The sequence below is a fragment of the Artemia sp. Qi Xiang Cuo genome, chromosome 2, assembly GCF_049724085.1.
Source record: "Artemia sp. Qi Xiang Cuo chromosome 2, ASM4972408v1, whole genome shotgun sequence".
NCBI classification, from domain to species: domain Eukaryota; kingdom Metazoa; phylum Arthropoda; class Branchiopoda; order Anostraca; family Artemiidae; genus Artemia; species Artemia sp. Qi Xiang Cuo.
Window position 1 is genome coordinate 77,370,559 of NC_142795.1, and position 22,486 is coordinate 77,393,044.

The window sequence follows — 22,486 nt, forward strand, 5'->3', positions numbered from 1 at the left end:
CTTTTTTAACCCAAGAGGCTGAGTTAGGAAATAATAGTCTCCTTCTTAGGATGACTTCAAATATAGAATTTTCATTGAGTTTGAATTATTAAGAATTGAATTATTAAGTTTTCCCAGTAACGGAGAAAAGACTCCCTAAAAAGAGTATTTTTTTTATAAGAAATTGTGACATTCTCAGCGTGCCCAAGAGCCTTGTTACGGAGGTTTTAGTTTACTATGTACAAAAAAAAAACGATTGGTATTTTTTCTGGGTAACGGGTGCGTTTTTTTCGCAGGGGTGGTCATTTGGAAGTGAAGTTTTTTTTCAAGTAGTTTTATATGTTTAATATGTTTTATATGCTTTTTTTTGTTTTGTTGTGAAATGGGAACCCGAATGCACTGATGTAAGTGTATGTAAGGTTTTTATTTGCAATACAAGCCCAGGCTACTGTGCTTCATGCTTTTTTTTTTATTTTTTTTGTGAATAAATTACATCTCTATTGAAAAAAAGAAGAAAAAAGATGGTCGTAAAATATTGGGAAAGGACTGAATCAAACAGAAATGAAATGTTCCACGGCCCTTTTTAAATAACAAAATAAAAAAACTTTTTGAAGAGGACTTTTTTTTAATAAAAAGTAAAGAGCCATATTAAAACTTACTAGAAGCAGAAACAAACTCCTACAATAATTCAAGATTAAAATGACAAGAAGTTACTATCAAAGAATATTTGGAATCCAAAATGAACAAAAATTGAAATAAATATTGACATCAAATATAAAGATAAGAGATAAATGAACCCCAAAACTAGTAAAAATTAAAATGAATGGGCAAGTCAAACTAGAAGAGAACAGAAATCAAACAGTTCGTGGTAACGAACTGTAAGTAAGGAGCGATACGGCTCCAAAGTAACCAAAACTCTTGTGTTTCTGGAGTCATTCTTAAATAATTAGGACAAGAAGTCAAATTTTAGCGTAAAGAGCGAGGTATTAAGGATAGGGCAACCCTTCTCAAATACATAATAATTTTTGTTGGTTTTAGTGGGAGGGAAAGGTGGGAGGGTGCAGTCGGCAGTAATTATAAACAAACTGAATCCGAAATTTTCATTTTCACCTCGCTCTTTACGCTAAAATTCGTCTTTTTGTTCCAATCATTTAAGAATGACTCCTGAAAAAACAAGGGCCGTTTTATTAGAATAATAGAGCTTTTTAGAATTTCTAAAAAAACACTTTAGCGTAAAGAGTGAGACATGGAGGAGGCGGCAATTCCCCTCATATACGTAAATAATTGCAGTGCGTTTTATGTTTTAACACTGCTCTTTAAGTTCAGTTGAAAAAACGTGTTTTTTTTATTTAATTTCTGATCATTTTTTAAACAATACCGAGAAATCCGGCTCCCCTGCAGAGAAAAAGTCATAGCTTGCAGCCCTTCCCCCTGGGGACTATGGAGGGTATAGCCATCCTCAAACACGTATTTATTAGATCTTTCGACTATGCTGAAAAAATGGCTATCTCAAAATTTTGATCAGGCCGATTTGGGGAAAAAAGGGGCGTTAGGAGGAGGGCTAGCTGCCCTCCTATATCTTTGGTTATTTAAAAAGGCCACTAGAACTTCTGATTTCCGATCAAATCAGCCCTCTCCCGATATTCTAGGTTCACTGGTTCGATACGATCACCCATGAGAAAAAAAAAGAAGCAACAACAGATAAACACGCATCCGTCATCTTTCTTCTGGCAAAAAATGCAAAATTCCGCATTTTTGTATATAGGAGCTTGTAACTTCTATAGTAGGGTTCTCTGATATGCTGAATCTGATGGTGTGATTTTTATTAAGATCACTTGATTTTTAGTGGGCGTTTTCCCTCATTTTCAAAAATTAGGCAATTTTTTTCAGGCTCGTAACTTTTGAGATATATCCTTAAACTTGATGATTTTTTTATATTTTGAATTAACATCGAAATTCGATTCTTTTGATGTGTCTATTTTTATCATGACTATGTTTCTTAAAGTTTCAGTTACTGTGGAGCCGCATCACTCCTTACTCACAGTTCGTTACCAAGAACTGATTGATATTTGAAACCCAAAAACGAACAATAATTGAAATAAATAATCACTGACATAAAGATAAGAGATAATGATGTAGATGAATAAATGAGCCCCAAAACTAGTAAAAACTAAAATATTGGTTAAGTCAAACTAGAAAAGAACAGATATTACTACAGAAAGGATTGGCTACTCCCCACACTCCTCAACCATATTAAATAAAAAAAAACTAGTTTTTTTTTTAACTGAAAGTAAGGAACGACATTAAAACTTAAAACGAACACAAATTATTCCGTATATGAAAGGGTCGGTCCCTCCTCAGCGCCTCGCTCTTTACGCTAATTTTTTTTTGTTTTAAAAAATAAAGTTGTGAGACAGAGTCAAACTTTAGTGTAAAGAGTGAGGCGTTGAGGAGGGGACTAACCCTTTCATATACGGAATAATTTCTGTTCGTTTTAAGTTTTAATGTCGCTCATTACTTTCAGTTAAAATTTTTTTTTTTTTTTTAATTTAATATCTGAATGTTTTAAATTAATGCAGCTTTGATTTTGGCTCATCGTACGTGAATAATTAAAACGAAATTTGCATATTAATTTTACTTTATTTTGGCTAAATGGCTTTCTCGAAATTTTGTTCTTAAGTAACTTACGAATTAACTTGCGTAACGAACTTCTATATTCATATGTTTATATTACGTATATTAGGAAAATCGGCCCCCTAATCAATACCTCACTCTTTACGCTAAAGTTCGGATTTTGTTCGAATCACAAACCCCTGAATCACAAAGGCCGGTTAATTAGAATTGATAGCTCTTTTGAAAGTACTAAAAAAAACTTCGGCGTTAACAGGAGGGCATTAACGAGGGAGCGACCCCTCTCTCATGCTTAATACCTTATGTTCGTTTAAAGTTTCATCGTTGCTCCTTACTTTCAGTTGAAAAAACTTGTTTTTTTTTATTTTAATTCCTGATCGTTTTTTGAATAATGCTGGGAATTCCGGCGCCCCCTGCATAGAAATGTTCCTTCCCCCCAAGGGAACATCCTCCATGGAAAGATCCTCCCCTGTAACCCCCTCCTCAGAGACCCGCCTCCACCAGAAAAAAATTCCTCCCGAAATCGTCTGTATACTTACCATTAACTAATACTATATGTAAACAATTGGCAATGTTCATAACTTTCAGCCCCTCCCCCGGGAGCTGTGGGGCATTAATTTATCCTCAAAGACATATTTATTAGATTTTCGACTATGCTGAACAAAATGGCTGTCTAAAAATTTTGATTGGGTGACATCGAGAGAAAAATGAGCGTGGGAGGGGGCCACGTCGACCTCCAATTTTTTTGTCACTTAAAAAGGGCACTAGAACTTTTAATTTCCGTTCGAATGAGCCCTCTCACGATATTCTAAGACTACTGGATCGATACGATGACCCCTGGAAAAAAAAACAAATAAACACGCATCCGTGATCTTTCTTCTGCCAAAAAATACAAAATTTCCCATTTTTGCAGATAGGAGATTGAAACTTCTATAGTAGGGTTCTCTGATACGTTGAATCTGATGGTTTGATTTTCATTAAAGTTCTATGACTTTTAGGGGCTGTTTTTCCCTTTTTTCAAAAATAAGGCAAATTTTCTCAGGCGCGTTACTTTTGGTGGGTAAGATTAAACTTGATGAAAATCTGATTCTTTTGATGTATCTATTGGTATCAAAACTCCTTTTTTTAGAGTTTCGGTTACTATTGAGCCGGGTCGCTCCTTACTTACAGTTCGTTACCACGAACTGTTTGAAACCTTTTAAACCCTATTATGTTATTGACTTTTTATTGAAAAATATATGTATTTTGAACGTTATTGTTCTTTGACGTTTCAAGACATCGACAAAAAAAAACACTATAACAATCTAATCTAACTAATTAATATATATTGAATGTTTAATATATAATGACGTTAGTTGCTGGAAATATAAGCAATTCCAGATTCCGGATTGTTTTTCACAGTAATATTCTATTTTATTGCTATAACTATAAGAAAATGTGTAAGCGTGAATGATGCAATCGGCTTTAAAAGGTTATGGTTAGGTGTGGGGGAGTAGCCAAACTTTTGCTGGTATTTGCTTTTTTGTTTTAAGTTTGAGTGGAGTATTTTTGCTCGTTTTCATCTTTGTTTATTTATCTAAATTAAATTAAAAAGAAGTTTTTTTTTTCAACTGAAAGTAAGGAGCGACTTAAAACGAACAGAAATTATTCCGTATATGAAAGGGGCTGTCCCCTCCTCAACGCCTCGCTCTTTACGCTAAAGTTTTTTTTTGTTTTAAAAAATAGAGTTGTGAGACAGAGTCAAACTTTAGCGTAAAGAGCAAGGCGTTGAGGAGGGGACAGCCCCTTTCATATACGGAATAATTTCTGTTCGTTTTAAATTTTAAAGTCACTCCTTACTTTCAGTTAAAAAAAAACTAATTTTTTATTTAATTTCTGAACGTCTTTGAATTAATGCAGCTTTGATTTTGGGTCACCATACGTGAATAATTAAAACAAAATTTTCATATTAATTTCACTTTTTTGGCTAAATGGCTTTCTGGAAATTTTGTTCTGACGTAACTTACGAATTAACTTACGTAACAAACTTCTATATTCGTATGTTTTTATTACGTATAATAGGTAGTTTGCCCCCTCGTCAATACTTCGCTCTTTACGCTAAAGTTCGAATTTTGTTCGAATCAATAACTCCTGAATCACAAAGGCGGGTTAATTAGAATAGATAGCTCTTTTGAAAGTATTAAAAAAAAACTTTAGCGTAAAGAGCGAGGTAATGACTAGGGGACGAACCTCCTCATATACGTAATAATTTCTGTTCGTTTTAAGTTTTAATGTTGCTCCTTACTTTCAGTTGAAAAACTTGTTTTTTCATTTAATTTCTGATTGTTTTTTAAATAATGCTCGGAAATCCGGCGCCCCTTCATAGAAGTCTGCCTTCCCTCAAGGAAGAATCCTCCATGGAAAGATCCTCTCCTGTAACCCCCTCCTCTGACTTCCCCTCCACCAAAAAAAAACCTCCTGAAAACATCTGTATACTTTCCATTAACGAATACTATATGTAAACATTTGGCAAAGTTCATAACTTGCAGCCCTTCCCCCAGGAACTGTGGGTGGTTAAGTCATCCTCAAAGAAATATTTATTGGATTTTCGACTATGCTGAACAAAATTGATTGGGTTACTTCGGGAAAAATATGAGCGTGGGAGGCGGCCAAGTTGTCCTCCATTTTTTTTGGTCAATTAAAAAGGGCACTAGTGATTTTAATTTCCGTTTGAATGAGCCCTCTCACGATACTCTAGGACTACTGGATCGATGCGACCACCCCTGGGGAAAAAAAAAACAACAAATATACAAATAAACACGCATCCGTGATCTTTCTTCTGGCAAAAAATAAAAAATTCCTCATTTTTGCAGATAGAAGCTTGAAACCTCAAAAGTAGGGTTCTCTGATACGCTGAATCTGATGGCGTGATTTTTTTTTTAGCACTATGACTTTTAGGGGTTGTTTCCCCATTTTTTTGAAAATACGGAAAATTTTCTCAGGCAAGTAACTTTTGATAGGTAAGACTAAACTCGATGAAACTTATATATTTGAAATTAGCATAAAAATCCGACTCTTTTGATGTACCTATCGGTATTAAAATTCCGTTTTTTAGAGTTTCGATTACTATTGAGCCGGGTCGCTCCTTACTTACAGTTTGTTACCACAAACTGTTTGATCAGTATAATCTAATACATCGGGAATGGCTTAGGGTATGAACTAGTAACTTTCAGCGGATATTCAGGAACGAACAAGTGGACCTTGGGTACTGTGTGTATTCAGGGCATCCAAATAGCGCGTCTGCGATAACTTGGGGATGGCTTCGGGGGTAGAGTTGAAGCATTCAGGTAGGCTATTGTTGTGGAAAGGGAGTGGGAAGAGGAAAGCTTAATTTTAATGTTCTTGTCACCAATTAAGGTGAAGAAAAAAAACAGATTATTAACAGTTCATGGTAACTAGATGCAAGTAAGGAGTGACTTGTGCTAACAGTAACCAAAACCTTAGAAATGAATTTTGATAATACTGTAATTGTTATGGATAATGTAAATAATTTGGCACTATTTACAATGCATGGGCAATTTTTTCATTCGACAGGACGTGGAACAATCATTATTCTTTAGAAGTACTACTTTGTCCAAATATTAAGAATAACACTGGAAATCGACAGGACTATTTGAGATAATTTTTAAGCATATTTCAAATTGTTGTTGAAAATTGTTTAACCAGGCCTATATTAGATAGGTAATGTACATAGAAATACACACACACACACACACACACACAAACACATATATATATATATATATATATATATATATATATATATATATATATATATATATATATATATATATATATATATATATATATATATATATATATATATATATATATATATATATATATATATGATATATATGATATATATATATATATATATATATATAATATATATATATATATATATATATATATATATATATATATATATATATATATATATATATATATATATATATATATATATATATATATATATATATATATATATATATATATATATATATATATATATATATATATATATATATATATATATATATATATATATATATATATATATATATATATATATATATATATATAAAAAAAAAAAAAAAAAAAAAAAAAAAAAAAAAAAAAAAAAAAAAAAAAAAAAAAAATATATATATATATATCAAACGAAACTCAGAGAAAGAGAGAAAGTAACAAAATGAAAAATAAAATCAAAAAGGGTGAAAAATCATGAGGAATCTGAATCATCAGGGTGAAAAATCATGAGGAATCAGATCGAATCATGAGGAATCTAGTTCTTATGGAAAAACGTTTGATTCTAGATGATGATTTTCTAGAGTTGTCTATTCAAAGGAAGATATTTTCTCGGGGAATGCTTGTCGATATAATGAAAACTGATTCCCCATCATTGGACTATTGTATGAAGCTTCTACATCGTGGTCCAAATGCATTTACACAATTTATTGATTTATTGATCACGACACGACAAAATGATATTGTGAATATGCTTTTAAACATTAGTTTAGAAATATAGGACTTTTTTTCATTAGAAAGATGGTGCTCAAGGATAATTTACTCCTCCCTCTCTCTCAGACAATTGTTTTTGTTACTAGCTCAGTTTCATTGTGGCAGTGAGAGCGTTAACATATGACAAAATGTTCCATACATGTCCGTTATGTATGTACACACAGGGCAGCTGGTCATCATGTGAGAATTGCAAAATGATTGAGGAGTATGATGAAAAGTGTAGATTCTGCAACCCGTGTAAATTGCATAGAGGATATGCTGCACAAATTAAAGGTTGTAATTCCTGTCTTGAAAAGGTGTGTGACTCTCATCCTAGAGGTCACCTATGCTCCAATTGTCATTATGATAAATGCAAGCAGTGGGAGAGTACATATCCCGGTATGATTGGAAAGAATCCTAACCGTGATTTTAGTTTATTGCTACGAGATTGGTATCGTCGTGGTTTTAGATTGTTCTGGGAGGAGGAACCGGGTCAACGATTCAACTGTTGGAACAACAAAAGAATATGGTTTCTACGTCATCGTTGTGAAGACACTGGGTCTTATGATTATAAGCCCACTGATTTTTATTTGGCTTTGACGGAATGTGATTCGACACTTGAGGACACTGTTTGTGAAATTGCTTCAAATAGGCAAATTGAAACATGTGAGTTCTATAGAATTAATGAGAATAGTATCATTGACTATACAAAGAGATATGACAAGAGTGAAGTTACACTCTACTGTAGAAAATGTGACCCTGACATTGCACTACATCAGGATCAGTACACTGTGAGTTCAGATAATCTACCTGCACTAGTTGTTGTCGACAAATACCTAGTAGTGGATGAAATCTAAAGAGTAGAAAAGTCGTTTGATCATGTATATAAATTTTTTTATTAATAAACAATTTCACATACATCTTTAGAACATTTTATTCTTAGGGCACTAAAATCAATATTAAATACACTTGTAAGTATTTTCTCCACTAGAAAGTCGTTCAATTGAGGTAAGTCAACGTAGATGTTGAGAAACTGCTTATAGGTGTAGCCACGACATCTGAACATGAAAAAGAGTAGTGCATGAAAGCCACATGTCTTAGTCGTTAAATCCTGTACTTTTCGTTGATTTTGAATAATGGTTTTCCCACTGCTTTCAATAAAGTTGCTGATGTATGGAGCGTAGAATTTATACGATAGGCCAAGAGGATCAAAAAATTCAATATTCTTTGCTGTTTGAAAGATGCATAGCCCCTGACCGGTCTTCAATGTCGATGGACAGCTATTAACAATGATTAGGGTCTTGTTTACACTTGGAATTTTTTCATTGTAGTCCGAAGGTATGCTATAGGACTTGTACTGGGACAAGTATGGATCCATACGATATAAGTTGATTATTTGATTTGTGTTCATGGTGATAGGTCTAGTAGAACACTGCCGTTGGGTGTGATTTCCCAATAGGTTTCACATTGACTCAGTGATATTAGCGTGATACTCTCAGTCAGAGCATCGGCAAATGTACACTCTAAACGTACATTCCCGGTTCGTACTATGCTCATATCCTGTGTGCCTGACAAGTCCAAAACAATAACCCCATGATTTTTTGAAAACATTGAATCGGTTATTCCATTTTCAAATAGTTGAGAGTCATGATCTAGGGATTGCATGGTCAACTCGTACAGAGTTCTATAGGATTTTTTGTCAAATGATAGAGTGCACAGTGGAATACCATTCACTTTGCACACAAGGCTAGATAGACCAAATAAATTAAAATTATGAGGCGACTCTCTCTAGGACCCAATGTCACTGTCGCTTTTTACAATAGCAAAAGCCAGTTTTGAGTGGATTTATCCAGTTATAAATTATAAATTGCTATAGCTGCGAAAATCAATGGAAATATGATCTGTGTTGGTGATCGTACGACGAACAAGAAGTTTAATGTTGGTACCATAGGCTCTTAGCTTCTCCACTGCCAATGCAACAGAACTCATAACTTGTTGTTTTCTGACGTGGAGAATTGCCGATGTGATAATGACATTTGCATCGGGTGCTGCAGGAAGTGTTTTTCTCAAAATGAAATTCGATGGTGCCATCTGTAACTTTATGTCAATCTTGACATTGGGGGGTAGCCATTGGGATATATTGAATATCTCAGGATTTAATTTTCCAACCAGATGATACTCCTGGGTCACTGCAGTAGTCAACTCACCGTCAGTATCAACACCTAATCGATATTCATAGCCCAGCGATTGTCCTCTCATCTCATTGTACGCCTTTGGCGTCATCATCATTAATTGTATGTAGCTAGCATAGTTCGATAAATTATTGCTAGTGCTCACCAATGTTCCCTTAATAAATACATTAATTTTTTTGAATAGATTGTTTAGAATACAGTTTTCATAGGAGAGACCATCACTGGCATTTGGAGTTGTATTATCCGACTTTTTCTTCACCATAACATTCAGATTAATAAATGTTGATAACAAGTCAATGAAATAGTCTTTATTGGAAAATATTTGAGAGTGTATCTTTTCCGAGACGGGCTGTTGGGGGTGAAATTGTTCATATTAGCCCTTCTTGACACTGACATCAACATTTTCAGCATTGAATAGATTCAATGAGGAACTAATTGATGGATTTGATTCCTTGTGGGGGAGAGAAGTTATCTTAAGAGAAGAAATCCTTCTTTGATCTAACAATCTTTTTCTTTTTCTTCTTCTTCTGTTGCTTATTGTACTTCGTTGTTTTATTTCTCAAAGTCCTTGTTGATGTCCTTTGCTTCCTGCCTGGGTAGAGACTGATGAGTGAATGAAGCGAACGCATCCTTTTCAATCCCTCACCATTTTGTCGAGATTTTAATTGTTCACCAACGGCTCTTGCTGAAGATCTAATATTTTCCTTAACACTCTCCTTAATATTCTTGCCCGACCCCCAATCCTGTAGTGTTGGGGCAGCAAAATTCGATGCAGCAGGTACAAGATATTTTTGGGCAAGGGGTAGTGCAGAACAAAATAGCCTAGCAAACCATCTACCAAGACCATAGCCAGACATTGTAGTACGCCCCTTGTAGTAGTCCAATCAATTGCCTATTTGACGTGGACTCAAAGCACCAAGATAGCAATCGATATCGGGACAGACAAATGGAATTCTTCTATTGTTCATTTTTTTTTAGGTTATTGTACCGTCGTCGTTGACAATGGGTCGAAAATGACATGTAATCACTGCTAAGCCTTTTGAAATTGCTAGAGAATCACCTAATTCGGTTCTTAGTGTTAACTGACAGACTTCCTAATAGGAAGTGTTTACGCGAATATACTGAAGATGCTTTTTATTGTAGTGGTGAACATGTTCTTGGTTGGTTTTTCGTTCAAGAACTCATAGAAGGGGAATATTTAAGTTACCAACCCGAGATGTTTCCACAAATGAAGCGTAGAGAAATATACAAGTGTCTATGGAGAAGGCAGGTGGGGAATCAGCAAAAATGAAATTAGTGTTTACAGCACTTCTACCATTGCTTATATTGAGCTTAAAGCCAGGAACGTCCTTTAGGTTATCATTGAGAATAACCTTTTCATTGGCAATGGGTGAACCAATGTTGATCTTGCCCTCCTCCTTTGAATAGTTGAAATGAAAAGCTCCTTTTTTACGAGCAGAAATTCTTTTATTGATAGTACGACATAAATCATTCATGCAGGTGAGCTCCTCGTAGGGTAATTCAACAAACGGATAATCCATCCAATTGATTTTTTGAATTTGTTCTTGATCACCTGGTGGTGGTGGCCAATCATAGGGTCTAATTTTTATTTCATATTTAAGATCCTTTCTCGGGATGTCATAGGTATTTTTGAGAATACAGTCGACAAGAGCCACTTCATATGCACCGTCAAATTTGACAGCGGGTGAGAGTTTTGTCCAAAAATCACTTGTCGTATTCAAGTTATTGTAGAGAGGATCGGAAACGTTGGACATGAAAGTTACATAGAAATCATTGGGCATTGTCAATATCTTCAAAACCGATCCAAGAATCAAAATCAGAGTTGTATCCTAGCCACCGAACAAGTAACTGTTTCTTACCCCCACGAGTACGTCTCCTTAATATCTTTTCAATTTGATAGATTTCACTGGCATTTTTAACTTTTTGTAGTTCACAGTCACAAAAGCCGCCAAAAATCTCCTCATCTTTGGTATCACGCAGGCGATAAGTTATCGGTTTAGTGTCTAGGATCTTTGCCACCTTAAAAAGTTCTGTGGACCACAAGTAATTCGCCTTTTCAAAAACATTAGTTGTTCTATTCAGTCAAACGCTTTCACCAAAATTGATTTAATTTTTCCTCTTCTTGACAGCTGACGATTAATTGGAATACTGTTTAAGAGAGGTGTCAATTATATCATGATCAGAATAACGAACTTCCGTTGGCGTAGAGTTGGATAATGATTGATGAGGTCGTTGATTATAAATCAACATGATTTTATCAAGATCACGAATAAAAGCCGATGTATTTTTCAATGTACAATATCTTGAAATTAAAAGTCGAATAGTTCTTATCAATCTTTCGGCCAATGCAGCATTTATAGGACTGTGACGATGATAGAGCAGTGTAATATATTTCTCTAGTACTTTTGCAACATGGCGATTAACAAATTTACTACCACGATCCGTTTGAATTTTTTTATACGAATCCCGTTGGAGAATATTTTCAATGGCCTGAGCAACTTCAAAACCTCTCTTTGATCGCAATAGTATTGCATATGCATAACGACTATAAACACTGAGTGCAAGTAGAATGTACTTGTACGGTGTATTGTGATGTCTTTGAAGCTCATCTAGAGTCAGGAGATCTGCTTGCATTATATTCAATGGGTAAAAGGCTTTAGTTTTTCGATAATGATTGGCACTAAGTCTACGATTTCTATGCAGAGTGTAACTTGATTCATTTTGTAGATAGTCTTGTACATTTTTAGTGTGAACACCAGTGACTTTGGAAAGAGTGGTGTGGGTGCTTAAACTCCCTGCTTCACCACTATTTTCATAAGCACCTTTCAGATCTTCAATCATTTGGAACGCAAACACGTTGTGTAACGTCTACTACCCTTTTGTATACTGACCTTTGGTGGCGACGTTGAGTAGAAACGTCTTCAATTTTGTATAGCTATCTGTTGTGTGCTTTTATTTTCCAAAAGCGATTTAATATATTCTTCTTCAAGTTCATTTTTTAATGGGGTCAATGGTGTTGTTGTTGGTTTTTTTGTTGATGATGACGATGATGCTTGTTCATTTAATTTTTTTCGAATTCTTATATTAACAATAATACTTTTGGGGAAGTTTACTCTATTTATAAAGTCATATATATGAGTGCCAAATGATAGTAGTCCTTTACGATTTGTAACCATATCATAGATTAAATCAATTAGATTATAGCTCTTGTCCTGAATTATAATCCCTGTCCCATTGCTCTCAAGTTGAATGTGATCACTGTCCAAGAGAAAGGATAGCAGTAGTGTTAATTTTTAAAGCTATTTGGTGGGGCTTATATGGCCAAATTTAATTGCAATAGAATACCATTACATCATCTTATGTTGTGTACCAGATGCAGAACCTTAAGAAGATTATTATTTTTGGGGGTAAGCAGCAGCAGCAGTTGGTTTCGAGCGATAAGGCTAGTGTTTGTCCACTCGGCGAAGTTAAGCTTGTAGTAAAAACAGTTTTTTATCATCCTCAATATTCTCATTGTCAAGGAATTTACTCAAAGTCTTCGACGGGCGAGAAAGCGAGTTCTATTGGAGTCAATTTATAGGGTTTTGCCCTTCTCTCTCTCTCTCTCTTTAGAGAAAACTATTTACAAGTCCCGCTATTATTGGCCGTAAAAGTGTGAAAAAGCTACCGCCCGCCTGAAGAAGTCGTTTCCTTTTGAAAGTATTTCCTTTCTTTTTAGAGGTCCATGTACGTACAATGGAACGATGTTGCTTTGCCTGTTGCTTAACTACTTCTAGCACTTGAACATTACCCACGATCAAATTTAAACAAAGTTTGGATATTAGATTAATGAAATCATTGTGAATACCATGTTTGATTATTGCTGTCCTGAATAGAAGTTATGGAGTGTTTAAAACTTAAAACGGCTATCGATGTTCCTGTAGTTTCAACAGTGTCAAGATATTAACTAATCGGTGTTTTTGGTGCGCATGGGTAAATGTACTGTAATTTTACTGTCAAAAATATCTGTGACTTCACACAGATCCTCAGGTGTATTTTGATTAAGATCCAATAGGATATAGCCGTAGGGTTTATTAGTTGCCTGATTGTATGCTGAGAGCAGAAATTTGGGGGCTTCTGGTTATATTTGCTTATTGAGGGTTATTATCGAGCTAAAATCACGAACAATTCTGTAGATTATATAGTAGGTGCAGTTCCATGAAAGTGTTTGCATGCATTTGCTCTGATGAAATAGATTGTATAGAACAAGAGTAATAGAATTCATTTCATGATGAGAGCGAACAGCGAACAGTTGTAGCATTTCCTGGGACCATTGTTCAATAGATTCAGCCAGATCGTCAATGATCAACCAAGAGTTTTGTTCAATAATGCTGAAAACATCAAGTCCCTGTATGAATTGTATCTGCACCAACCCCATGGTGGTGGTGGCAATCGCTTTTATTTTATCATATGACTCCAGCCAAATACTATAGCAATAGTAGATTTTTTTCGGCTTTTCCACAAACATTTTATCACAGTTTTTAATTCTTTTAGTCAAGAGTGTTGTTTTGCCCGACATTGACGGTCCACACAGAAACGATCTGAATGGTGTTTTAAATTGATACATGTTCCCCTCAACAGTTCACCTGGACAACTAACTTTAGACTATGGCTGTCTGATGACTAAATGATTTCCCTATTACTACTACTCCGCTCAAGAATAATAATAATAACGAGAAGAATAATAATAATAAATAATAATATTTTAATTTATTATATACATAAAAAAAGGTGACAATACTTAAAAAAAAAAAATACTACATTTAAAAAGGCATATTAAACATGAATAAAAAAAATACACTTTTTTTTTAATTTATTTATAATAAAAAAAAAACAACATTTACATAGCCACTAGAAAAAAAAAAAAAAACACTTAAAAAAAAACACTTTTTTTCTGTTTTTTTATCTATAAAAAAAAAAAAAATTTATTGGTCTAATGTGCAAACACACACACACACACACACTTGTGAAATCATATGATACACTTTTACTTACAACTTTTTAAGTTTGTGGGTCCCCCCCTCCCCCCCGGTGGGCAGCCCCGGCGGCGGCCGGGGCGGGTAAGCGCCGGGCGCCGGGGGGCCCGCTGCGGCTGGGCCCGGCGTGAGCTGGCATTAAATACTGAAAAATTATCTTCCCGGCAAACACACACACACATTTAACATTTATTGTGATAGAAAAAAAAAGAATTAAAAAAAAAACCTACTTACCAAAAAAAAAAAACCTCCCACCCAATTTATACTTTTTTTTAGTTCATTTAAGTTAATTTTGCTATACCGCTTTGTTTTCTTTAATATATAAATTAAAATAGGGCTTTAATTAAATAATTAACGGGTGTTAGTAACTTCAGACCATATACAAGTACATAGACTATGTCCGATATGGCAGATATGGCGTTTTTCTCAACTCTAACTGTGTACTTTTTAAATTGTAACGAGCAAATCACCATTACTTTTACCCATGTCACTAGACTATGTTCCAAAAATTTTTTATACAGAATCATGTCGAAATTGTTTTTTACAAAGTGTATAGGTACCCCCTTGCAAACATGTTTGATATCCTTGCCATGCGTTTCCACACAGTATACCTTCGGACCAGGAAACACACCACTGGATATCAGATCGCTACGTGTTTCAGATTTTAACATTAACAATTGATTTGGGGCCAGGTATTTCACTAGCTCCGGGTAGAGGGATTCATCCCAATTAGTGTAGTTCCTTCTTGAGCTAATGTACTCACCATTTTCCAAATCATTCAACAGATTTTCAGTTTTGACTTTTAACAGGAGTGAATCAGTGTCCCCGTAGTACACCTGAACTTGTCCCTCAATCGGCCACTGTACCTTGCATACATTATAATAAAATGACAACATGAGTTTCTTGGATATTTCAGTTATTGCACTTCCGCCCGCAATATTTTTATTTAATACAATGTTTCTTTTCTTGCGATGTAGGAGAACCATATTGGAGTCTATGATTGTGAACGATGGGAAGTTTTGATCCGAAATGATTCGAGCACAATCTTTGGGTTTGGTTGCAACGTCACATCGACTTCTGTTTCGTACGATCTCGCACATTTTACCTAAAGCTGAGTTCAAAACAAGTTTATATACTTCTTTTTCAACTTTAGCTTTCGCTTGTGAACGCTTACTGACAAAGGTGTAAATAAACGTTTTCATGTAAGGCTTTTAATCAAATTGGAAGGCTCTATGAATTTTTGTAACCTTGAAACCATTGGACACCATCCATTTCAATAGTACGTGATGAACAAAAATATTTTGTTTCAGGTTTAGGTCGGCAATTAGTTTGTTTTGAAGGTACCCAGTTTACACTCCCATCCTCTACTAAAGATAAATTGTAGGGGCCGAGAGAGTCTCTACCCACCGGCCTATTTATGCACGGGAAAACAAAGTCTTTTACCGAGTCATGGATTTTCATGGGCATTTCACCGTCAATTTCAAAAAACCCTCCCTATGCCCTATTCTCCTCAACACTGGCAATGTCGGGGACATTCGAAGCACAGGGATTGTCAAGCCATTTATAATTCCCACACGGCAAACAGTAGTGAGACATTGCCGATGGGTAAAGAGAGTTCATATCCAAAAAAACTGCGTCCGACTTTTCATCGGTATGCTGTCCACTCGGATCAGTTTTCACGGTAAGGTCCCCATGAAAAACCTCCCCACCCCGCATTTATCGCGATAAAAAAAGATTCTGAAACCCCACGGCGATCACACCTATTTTTTCTTTTCTGATTTTAAGTATCAAGTCCATCACCAAATGGGGAGTGGAAAAATAATAACCTAAATCCAACCCAAAGTCCCTATAGATTTTATCCGTATTTTTGCACACAATATCCAGAAGAGTGAGTACGTCACTGGCCAAGTAAAGTTTACAATAATCCCACCCATTTTTACATCCGCCCTTTGTCCAAACCCTCTTAGCAAATTCGTAGTCGCTCGTGGTGCACTCACTCTCAGTCAGAGAATTGTAAAAAGCTTCAATGGGCGGTAGTGACACCTCATCTAGCCTCGAGCCAGAGTTGTAGTAATCATATGGATATATACCCTTACACGTTAATAAATCATACATTTCATCATCGGGGAAGCGCTGTTTGAGGAGGGGGAAGCTATCAAAATTGTCACTTTTCTGCACCTGAATCAATTGACTTAAAGATTTGGGGAAGAAGCTGAAAGAGTCTAAAAAACGGATTTTATTCAGGCACGTGTGACCCTTGTCAACTGTTTTCTACATGAATTCTAGCAGCAGTAGCTTCTCAGATGATTTGGGTATGATATTATATGAAAAAGAACCATCTATCCATGCGTCATCTACAACTCCCCCCTTGGCAATGCGAGCCAACGCCGGAAGAACAAACTTTAAGTCATAATTGGAATTGTGTATAAAAACAGGTACGAAATATTGCTGTCTAACGTTTAAATTGCATGACTGGTGTGCTACCCCTCTAAAGTTACTCCCTCCCGATGTAATTTCCTGCCACTAATGATCATGGTCGATCACCTTCCTCCTCCTCCCATTCCCAACACCATCATCAAATTCCCCCTTGCAAACCCAACACATGTTACGATTTTTAATGACTACTATGTCATGTGGTAATAGGACCATAGGATAGTTTGTGTAGCGAAGGCGCGAAATTGCACCGTTCGCTGTTTTGACTAGACTGACCAATGCCGAGCGCATGCAGTCTTCACCGTCACTCAACATCTCAACTTCCTCCAGCACTTGCATGGTATTATTGGAATCTCGTTGCGCGTGAGCGTAAGAGACCCCTATGACTTCATGTATTTTATCACGATTTGAATTTGACGGATTGCACACGTCTGTCAGCTTAGCTTCGCAGTCCAAAGCGATGTTATTGCTCTGCAGGAGAGTGTTTTGAAAATTTTGAAAACGCAAGATCGCTCTATCTCCGCTTACCGTCTCCACAGCCTGGTATCCATGACGTTTACAGTGTTTCATGTGATGCTTTAACTTTAAATCAGAGCGAAATCTTGAGAGACATGTTGGACAGTAACAACAAGCACCCCCACGCCCCTCACATAAAACCCTACTAATATCCGTAATCGGATTGAAATGACCAATTGAATCGGAGTCTGTGGGTGGGGTGTATAGAAGCCACACCCAATATTCTACTGATTCAATTGAAGGAGCCCGCACTGGAAATAATACACCCTTCTTATCGGAACGCTGACCCTCTTCAAAGTCTGTTTCATACTGTAACACCGTGACACCAATCTTTAAATGTGCATTAGCCCGCTCAAAAATATCTATTGCTTTTAGTGTCACGGGAAATTGACCATTTAAACAATTAAAATCTACTTTGGGGACCTTTGAACCCTCCCTACCATTAACTGCCATTTCATCCAACTTCTTCTTCGATGCATCTATTTGAAGTGGTCTGTATGCGGCAATTAAAAATGCATACTTGAAACACTGCAGCCTCGTATTGAAACAGATTCGTTGTATCCCCCTACACCCCTGTAAATCTAAATGATATTTTGAAATTATAACCCTCTGCCCAGCCCCAACACCTCTTAAAATAAAATCCATTTTAAACCAACAAAATTTAAAAATTAAACTTTCAATATCTAAAACTACAGATCTACTAGCCCCCTCCTTATAATTTTCCCACTTACTTTGAATACTATTAGCACAATTTAGAAAAACCTCCCCATAATTTGATAAATGCGGGTGTATTGCCAACATCTCTGTGTGCAAGTATTTCGAATACATCTCACCCGCACTTTCATTTAAAAAAATATTTTTAGTGCTATTGATGCTTTTAAACTGACCCCCACTCCCCACCCCCCCATTTGTTGGTCAAGAATGGCTCGAATCTAATCAGTATATGAATGTGTAATGGCCAGGGGATCTGTTATTATATCCCCCGACACTAGAGAGTTGAAAGGGTCACCGAATTAGGAGCTGTAGACCAATGTGTGATGCAAGGCAGAGTTTGAGAGAAAAAAATCCGGAAGAGGGGATACTGGTGCTGTTGAATTACTACTTCTATCTATAGCATTGAGTGGAATGGTGGCAGGTGACAGAGAATTGTCAATAACACCACTTCCAGTCTGTTCAATCACATTGGGAGGGTGTGGCTCGAGGTTTTCTAGCACATGATTCTATGTGTTTGGGGACAATTGATTGAGCCAGTCTGTGTTGTCCTCTGATGGACTTTTCTTATGAGGACTCGGTTCAGATTAAACTGTAACATCATCTAAATATCCATACATGAAACTATCTTTCCACCCTGGATCCTCAAGCATGTCAATATCACAGCTTAAGTCATCCAGGCTGGCCATTTCCCCAAAAACATCGTTAAGGAACCCTCTTTGCCACTCCAAATTCTCTAGAATCAGTGTAGCTTCATCCTTGAACTCTGCTGGTGGTGACAGAATTGGTTCTGTAAATATAGTTGCTTCATCACTCAATGGTGTCGCTGGTGGTGCTATGTTTTTAATCTGTAGGAAAAAAAGTTTTATTTTTTATGTAAATTTTTTATAGTTAATAAACTTTGTCAATTTCTCATGGTCACTATCACACTAACACCACCATCACCACCACCTGAAAAATTAAAAGAAGAAGAAAAAAAGTTACATTGCCAGATGTCTTTCATAACGTCAACTGAACATGTTAAAAAATATATTTTTTTTTTTTTGTCAGGCAAATGTGGTCTTATTATTAGAAGGTTAAGATAGAACAATAGAATGATAAAAAAAAATTTATAGTTTTATCACAAAAATTTTTATCATAAAAATGCAAAAAATGGGTCAAATTCGATTGTTTGAGCCTCTTCATTATAATTCTCAATGAAATTTGACAATCGTTCAAACGATTGTTAATAATTAAATAAAAAAAACAATTTTTTTTCAATTGAAAGTAAGGAGAAACCCTAAAAATTGAAATGACCCAAAATTATTACATATATGAGGGGGGTTCCCTCCTCCTCAACACCTCACCTTTCACGCTAGGTTCAAATTTTCTTCCAATTCTTTAAAAATGACCCCTGATTCAAAAAGGTCGCTTAATTAGAATAAATAGCTCTTTTGAAAGCAATAAACAAACTTAAGCCTAAAGAGTGAGGTATTGACGAAGGGGCGAACCCCCTCATATACGAAATAATTTCTGCTCTTTTTAAGTTTTAAAGTTGATCCTTACTTTCAGTTGAAAAACTTTCAACTGAAAGTTTTATTTATTTAAACTAGTTTCTAGTTTAAATTTTAGTTTAAAATTTAGTTTCTTATCGTTTTTAAATAGTGCTGTGATATCTGACACCACCCACATATAAAATTTATCGGCCCCCATTAAAAATTACTTCTGGTAGATATCATCCCACTTAACTCCCTCCCCCCACACCTCACACGACCACAAAAAAAAAAATTAAAACGGCGGTAAAATTCCCCAAAACACAAGCAATATTCAAAAAAAGGACAAATCTCAGAACTTGCAGTCCTCCTCCCCGGAATGTGAGGGATTAAATCATCCTCAAAGACATAGTTATTAGATTTTTTTGAATAAATATTGGCAATTTCAAACTTTTAATCCGGTGACTTTGGGAAAAAATGATCCTAGGAGGGGGTTTAGTTGCCGTCCAAATCCTTAGGTCACTTAAAAAGGACACTAGAACTTTTAATTTCTATTTGAATGAGACCTCTTTTAATATTCTAGGACCTCTGGGTCGATACAGTCACCCCTGAAACAAAAACCAAATAAACAAACATCCTGATAAAAAAAACTAATGGTTTTATTCCAAAAATTTTTTAAAATAAAAATGTAAAATATTTATCCAATTTGATTGTTTGAGTCTCTTCATTATTATTCTCAATGAAATTTGACCATCGTTCAACTGACGCGGTCTGCTCTATGAATACTTGCTCCTCACCATCAGTTAACGGAAACGACTCCCATATGTTGGCGATTGATGGTGCTACCTTCTCAATAATCCGTATTTTCAAGTGTCTTATGCCAACGGATTTGTTTGAAGTTTACCTGGGCTAAATAAATGTTTGTAAGAGAGAAGAACTTTTTTCTCCATCCATATCAACAATTAAAGTGCAATTAAAATGTTGGATGGTCCTTTTTTAGAACCCTCCTCCCCTCCCCTCCCCTCCTCCCCTCCCCTCTCCCGGGGAGGACCCTTGGGAACCGGGAGCTTCCTTCGATGTAGGAGGATCGATACCCTTTCGAGGTGGGGGTATTGGACTTCACAACACTGTTCAAATAGAACACGCTCAAATTTCTTTCTCGAAAACACCTAAGTGTTTCAATGAAATGACCAAAAATGGGTTCGCCCAAATACTGTTTCTTGACACCGCTGTGAAGACATATTTGGAAATTATCAAAAAACCTTTTTCCTTGTGTAAATTGCTTATCGAAGATAGGCGTCTGGTAATTCAAAGTCCACTTTGCAAGAGACCCACTTAGAATTCAAATCGTATTAAAAAGCGATGGTAGATCTTATATGTAGCAGATGCATGCTAATGCTTTAGCGCAAAAATACAAGTTTAAAAGTGCTTGTCAACTTTTAATTAGCACATCATTTTCGTTTTTTTTTTCAAATTTTTATTTTTTTTCTAAAATGAATATTTGTATTATTTCATTATAATGCATATTGGTTAGAAGTTACGAGGTAAGTTTTTTTTTTGTTATAGAAATGCATAATAAGCATTCCTTTATATATACCTATAATTTTGGTAACGAAATAAAATAAAATAGTTTTTAAAAAAAAATTTTAAATTTTACTCATCAAAAGCGCTTCGCATGAAAAAATTAACCATTTTTTTGAAAATATGGATAGAAAAAAAAAAATTACTTATGCACTAAAAAATTATTAATGGTATACTCTATATAAAATTCATGAAAGAACTTCAAGGGTGTAAGGATCGCAAAAATCAGTCGTCTGGTCTGAGGTATTATATTAAGCAGTCCATACCCTTTTCAAGGTCATTCCAGCTGACGTGGAGATAAAACTGGGTTCAGAGAACCATTGCATTAAAAGATTCTCGGCCATTGGCTGGTCCAGGTCGTGTGTAGTTCTAGCAGCGAATTTGATAATTGATGGTCTTGCAGCTTGCATTAATATACCTTCGCTATATCTTGCTTTCTTTTCAGAAGGGGGGGTATTTCAAGTTTCCACTTCCTTGAAAAAAAAAGGGTAAAATTTAAAATTAAAAAAAAAATGAATTTTTGGTTTTGAAAATAATTCACTTTATGTTAGTCATTTAAAGTAGTTTAAAACATTTTTTTTTCAATATATCTAAGCAATTTTTAAAAAAAATACCTAAAAACTTTAACTGATCATTATAAAAATAACACCGTAAATGCAGACTGGCCTGGAATTATTTTAAAAAAAACACAAAAAAAAAAAAAAAAAAAACCCTCTCGTAATTTTAAACAAAAAATATAATTATTTATTGTTTAAAGAACCAAAAAAAAAAAGGATTATAATTATAAAATTACCCTTAGTTATAGTGTAAGGAAAGAATTTATTCCTTAACTTGATGACAAGACAATTTATTTTTTTATTATAATAATGAGAAAATGTCTACTCACCGGAAATTACTTAGAATTATCCATTTTCTATGTAAATCCTTGCAAAAAATGTCAGTTGTGTTATGTTCAATAAACTATTCAAAACTGTTGAAGAATCTAATTTGAAACTTGAATATATACAAAAAATAATTGGCATCTAAAAAGATACACCGGTTTTTCCGACACGGATTTAACCTAAAAAAAAACTTGTATATCATGAAATAGAAATTCAGTTAATTGTGTCGGAAAAAACTTGAACCAAAACAGATTATACCCAACCTGTTTGGTACGGGCGCCTACGCACAGTAGATAGCTTCAAGCAAATTCCATATGATATTTCAAATTACTATAGCTTCTATAGAAATGGTTCCTCTTTGCAAATGACCCTGGTAACCCCAATTCGTTTAAATTATACACACATATCTATGCCTCAGGCGTAAGTTTGAATGTAAGTTTTTAACTAATTGGGCGCTTACTACTTCCATACATGTTCTCAAAAGGGTTTGTCTGAAGTATCTCATGGACATTCACG

General features: G+C 35.2%; 1 protein-coding gene across 1 annotated transcript in view; it reads left to right on the forward strand.

The window, feature by feature from the left end:
• Nucleotides 1-22,486, forward strand: part of Sol1 (CUB domain-containing protein Sol1) — a 988,790-nt gene that overhangs the window by 158,733 nt on the left and 807,571 nt on the right. The gene's annotated exons all lie outside the window — the stretch shown is intronic.